Genomic DNA, 6,102 nt, shown 5'->3' on the forward strand with positions numbered 1-6,102 from the left:
AATCCAGCATGACTAATCATCTAAACCACAACTACAAAATGAAGCATACTACAGTATCTTAAAGCATCAAATAAACTAACATCATAGATTTAAAATAGTGAAGTTGCTCAGTCGTGTCAGACTCTTTACAACCCCATGGACTGTAGCCTACCATCCTCCCCCATCCATGGGATTTTCCAGGCAAGAGTACTGGAGTGGGTTGCCATGTCCTTCTCCAGGTTTAAAATAGTTTAATCACAAAAAAGAAGTAATAAAAAACAAAATGGTTTAATCAGTGTTTCTTCTTTTAAGTATAACATGCTGCATTTACTTGAAATATGGTAATGTTTAAAACATGTTAATAAGCCAATAACCTAGAAAACACAATGAGAACATTCTGCAAAAAAAGACCACCTTCATCTCTGAGGTCTTATGGTCTTTGTTGCTTTCCAGAAGGCCTCTTTGACATCTTTGTTTCTCAGGCTATAGATAAGAGGGTTGAGCAGTGGGTTGATCACAGTGTAGAACAGGGCAGCCATTTTGTCTCTCTTCAGGGAGTACGTGGAACTTGGCCTTGAGTACATGAAGAGCAAAGATCCATAGAAGAGCATGACCGAGATAAGGTGTGAAGCACAGGTGGAGAAGGCCTTGCGCCTTCCTGAAGCTGTGCGGATCCTCAGAATAGCCAGAAGGATGTTGAAATAGGAAATTATGATGACAAGAATGCTTGAGAGGACCGTGAAACCCACAAGACCCAAGACGACCTCCTCATAGACCTTGGTGTCTGTACATGACATCTTCACTAGTGGTGGTGCATCACAGAAGAAGTGGTCAATGATATTTTTGCCACAGAAACTCAGGCGAAAAGTGTTGGCGGTATGGGCTATGGCATTCAAGAACCCTCCTATATAGGAGCCAGCAACAAGTCTGGTACAGAGAGAATGAGACATAGAACTTGACTAGAGTAGCGGGTTACAGATTGCCATGTGGCGGTCATATGCCATGACTGCTAGGAGAAAGCACTCAGTGTAGGCTACGACACAAGAAAAGAATAGCTGAGCGCCACATTCAGCTAAGGAAAAGCGCTTATCTTCTGAGATACAAGTAGCCAGGATTCTGGGAGTGTACACAGAGGTGTACCAGAAATCCAAGAAAGAGAGACTGCCGATGAAAAAATACATAGGTGTGTGCAGATGGGAATCAATATGAATTAAGACAACCAAGGTCATGTTCCCTGACAAAGTAATCAAATAGACAGTCAGAAATATTCCAAATAGTATTAGTTGCCACTGGGGGTCTGTTGAGAGACCCAGTAAGACGAATTAGTCAGGATGGTGAGATTTCCAATTTCCATGTCCACTAGGAGAAAACTTGATAAGATAAGGAGAAAAAATTGCTGAATTTTCTTTAAGAATAAAGAAATAGAGGTATCAATTAACTCAACAACTGCTAGGAGGCATATTAATCCCTTACAATGTCAGTAAAATACTGTATCTTCAGTCTGTCACTTGGGAAGACAACTAGAATTGGAGAAAGTAACTGATTTTAGAATTAAGGCTTTCACTTGCTATTTGCTTAATGAGTGAGAATCTGAGCCTCATCAAATGAATGAAAAAAATGACACTGAAAAGTTGTCTGATTGAGTTAAGCAGATATACAGGAAAATGTCAGCCAAATGCCTGGTGATGAGTGGTCAAAATTTTTGAATATTCTGCATGTATTATTGAGAATCTATGTGTCTAGCATGGTGCTGATAGTTCAACAAATATCAGTACACTGTACTGCTCCTGTCACTATTAGTACACATAGAAACACACACACACACACACACACATTTCACTTTGTGTTTGGACAGTGCCCTAAATCCTATACTTAACCCACTTAGTACTTTCCACATTTTTAAGATATTATTATAAACCTCATGTAGTTTAAGAAATGTTTCCAAGGACCTAGAACAGCAGAGATAGTATTTGAAACTAGAATTTTCTATACCAAGACCTCATGTTCTCAAGTGTTAAGCCGTTGACTTCTCTTATAAGTAAATATATTTTTATCTTCTTCTTCCGGCTAAGGCAATCTTATAATTCTCTGACAACTTGAATTTCTTTACCTTCAAAGCAAGTTTTTATTCTGCACTTTTCTCTAGTTGATGTGAGATTTATATACATAGTTGAAGCATATTTGGATTCAGTAGTGGTGAATATTACAAAGAACCAACTTTGTGGTGTCAAAGCTCCATTGAAAAATTATGAATCCTTCTAGGTTTATATCTTGAACTTCCAGAACTCTCAGAGATTGAACTTGCATCTCTTACATCTCCTGCATTGACAGGCAGATTCTTAACCACTAGCTCTATCTGAAGCCCCTATAGATACAGTGAGATAAAGCTAAAACTAAGAGAACTGTGATTTACTTTAATGTTAAAATATTAATCTCTGAGGCAAACCAGAGACAATTCTATACATTTGATGCAAATCCAATTTTTCTACCTCAAGATATATTGGTTCCACTTGTTACTTAGTAAAGTATCTTAATCTTTCAATGAGTTGTTATCCTAATCTTTCTAATGTAGCTGAGGGTTTAGAGAGGGTATGACTTGACTGATGACATGATGGTAAAAGCAACTCTGGAGTCCTGAAGGCCATTCCATTTCTTTTCAGCATAAAATGGATTTCTTCTTATTAATAACCAAAACACAGATGCTTTAGTCATATATCCTAGGTTCTGTAAATTTGTTTTAACTTAAATTTTTATAATCCTCCCCCTTACCACTTGTCTTCATCTATTAGAACTTCAACAAAAGTGTATTAATTACATGAATGATTCCCATACATCCTGGGAGCTTCACAGTTATAGTACCATTGTCATTCAGTTGTACAATAAAACTTTCTAAATATACTCAAACTTAATAGAATTATCTTGGTTGGAGTTTTTGGTTATTATATTCAGTTCAGTGACTCAGTCGTATATGACTCTTTGCCACCCCATGGACTGCAGCATGCCAGGCCTCCCTGTCCATCACCAACTCCCGGAGTTTACGCAAACTCATGCCCATAGAGTCAGTGATGCCATCCAGCCGTCTTATCCTCTGTCGTCCCCTTCTCCTCCTGCCTTCAATCTCCCAGCATCATGGTCTTTTCAAATGAGTCAGTTCTTCAACATCAGGTGATCAAAGTACTGGAGTTTCAGCTTCAGCATCAATCCTTCCAATGACTATTCAGGACTGATTTCCTCTAGGATGGACTGGTTGGATTTGCTTGCAGTCCAAGGGACTCTCAAGAGTCTTCTCCAACACCACAGTTCAAAAGAATCAGTTCTTCAGTGCTCAGCTTTCTTTATATTGATAATGTATAAAAGGGGTCATTATAGGTTCTTCCCTTTAGGTACAGTGGCTAAGACTCCACTCTCTCAATGCAAGAGGCCCAGGTTCAATCCCTGTTCAGGCAACTAGATCCCACGTGCTGAAACTAAGAGTTGGCATGCTGCAACTAATAGAGTCTGCATGCTACAATGAACAAAGATGTCTCAGAATGAAACTGTCTCACAATGAAACTAAGACTTGATGCAGCTAAAAAATTATTAAACATAAATATTAAAAGAAGAAAAAGTAACACTTTGTGAAAAACAAGTGAATAGGAAGGCTATAGACACCATCTCAATAGTTACTATAAATTTTCTCTGCTACATTCTCACTTGACTAAAGAATAAAAAATATCTGAGACTTATTAAGCTAATTTAAAAAAGTTTTTATCAAAATACAGTTCATTTACAATGTTGTGTTAGTTTCAGATGTACAGTAAAGAAAATTCAATATATATATATTGAATATATACATATAAATATATAAATATAAATAAATAAATAAATAAATAAATATCTCCACTCTTTATTGGATTGCTTTCCCATAGACCGTTGTAGAGTATTGACTAGGGTTTCTTGTATACAGGGTGTTCTTATTACTTCTAGATTTTATGTGTAGTATGGTGTGCATGCATGCTCAGTCCCACCCAGTTCTTTGTGACCCTATGAATTGTAGCCCACCAGACTCCTCCTCTGTCCAAGGATTTTCCAGCAAGAATACTGGAGTGAGTTGCCATTTCCTCCTTCAGGGGATCTTCCCTACCCAGTGTTCAAAGCCAAGTCTCTTACATCTCTTGCATTGGCAGGAGGGTTCTCCACTAGCACCACCTGGGAAGCACTTAGATCCATCCATGTGGCTGCAAATACTATTATTTTATTATTTTCAGAATTGAATAATATACTGCATATACCACCATAAACACAATATTAATTTTTAATAGAATATAATTTGCGGAACAAAACTAAAATATCTGCACAGACCAATTACTACTCTTCTAAGACTTCCCTTTAAAGAGGAGTAAAACTGAAAGGAAAAAAAAAAAGTTCTGGCCTATGCTGACAGTTTTCCCAGAAGAAGAGATATTTATATGACCCTGTAAAATGAATCCAATTCTGGCCCCTTGTCAAGGGTAATGTGAGAGAGTAGAGGATTTCCATGACAAGAAAAAACATATATCGGATTCTTAACGTGAGAGTCTGGTGAGCTAAGAAACTAAGAATGATTAACTTAAGAAAGGGTGGAGAGAGGAATCAGGAATGAGGTTTAAGAGTTATCCATTCACTAAGCTTACTGGAAGCCATATTGGGAATTGGGCTCTTGAAACCAACATAAATGGGGACACTGCCATCATGAGGAAGTAACATGGTCAGATTTATATTTTCAAGGTTCATTTTGATTGCAAATCAAAGAATGGACTGAAAGAGAGGAAAAGTTCCCTCTAAACAGAAATTTCTCTGAAATCCTTAGTTTCCCTGCTGAGGCTACCCTCCGATAAAGGTAGGAAAGAGACACTCAGAAGTCTTGGGGAAATTACTATGGCTTGTATAAACTGGGAAACTTATGATAACAAGCAAACTCAAAGACTCTCAGTTTCAATTCTTCTTCTAACTAGGAATGTGTATTTACATAGAAATTTAACCTCCAAAGATTAGGGAAGTCTTGAAGACAAGATCCTTTCAAATTATTAGTTAACAGTGGAAGCACCCCTTCTGTGTTTTGACACAAGAAGTTACAAAATCTTGGAGAGAGTGAATAAGTAAATTTGGTGGAACTTATAGAGCAATCTATTAAAAGACCAAATCATGTAGTCATCATTCTGAGGTCACAGATTAATCATATTATACATTGTATGTGTGTGCAGTGTGCTAAGTCACTTCAGTCTGACTCTTTGCGATGCTATGGACTGTAGCCCACCAAACTAACTCTCTAATGGGCTTCCCTGGTGGTTCAGATGGTAAAGAACTCACCTTCAATGCAGGAGACCTGGAGTCAGTCTCTCAGATAGAGAGGTAAACAAACCAATGATCTATGTCATTAATATTTTTTAAATGACCTTTTTTTTAAAACTGATTTCATGAGATCAAGAGTAGATTCTCTTATTCTACCCTTTGATCTAGAATGATCTCGTGGTCTGTATTGACAAATAGTTTGCCACATTGGCAGCACCGTGTCAATATTAAGCATGGATCTCAAGAAACACTGGGCTCCCCTGGTGGCTTAGACAGTAAAGCATTCCCCTGCTATGCAGGAGACCCGAGTTCAATCCCCAGGTCAGGAAGACCCCCTGAAGAAGGGAAGGCTACCCACTCCATCATTCCTGTCTGAAGAGCTCCATGGACAGAGGAGCCTGGCAGGCTACAGTCCATGGGGTCACAAAGAGTCAGACATGACTGAGCAACTAACACACATACAAGAATGCTTCGATTCTCACTTTTGACATTCTGACACCACCATGTAAATAAGCCTCAGTTAGAGTGCTGAAAGATTACATCTGGTTACATTCTCCTTTGGACCTCCTTTCTCACAGCAAGCTGGACCCCAGTCATATGAGCGAATCCATTCTTCCTCACCTAGCCCTCGCTAACATAACAGCTGAACACAAACACATCAGAAAGCCTACCTGGGAACAGACAGGGCTGGCATAGTCAGCCTTGCACAGCTGCACAGTGGGAATGGCACCTCAGTTCAAATCCCTTGGTGGGTCTGTAATTGTGAGCAAGTCTTTTAACAACCTCCAACCCACACTTTCTCATGTTTAAGAA

At 38.6% G+C, this 6,102-nt stretch overlaps 1 pseudogene; it reads right to left on the bottom strand.

Moving 5' to 3' along the window:
- Window positions 1-395: 395 nt before the first annotated feature.
- On the bottom strand, window positions 396-1,333 carry LOC110122729 (olfactory receptor 9G4-like; annotated as a pseudogene).
- Window positions 1,334-6,102: the final 4,769 nt, after the last annotated feature.

The sequence above is a fragment of the Odocoileus virginianus genome, chromosome 10, assembly GCF_023699985.2.
Source record: "Odocoileus virginianus isolate 20LAN1187 ecotype Illinois chromosome 10, Ovbor_1.2, whole genome shotgun sequence".
Taxonomy (NCBI): Eukaryota; Metazoa; Chordata; class Mammalia; order Artiodactyla; family Cervidae; genus Odocoileus; species Odocoileus virginianus.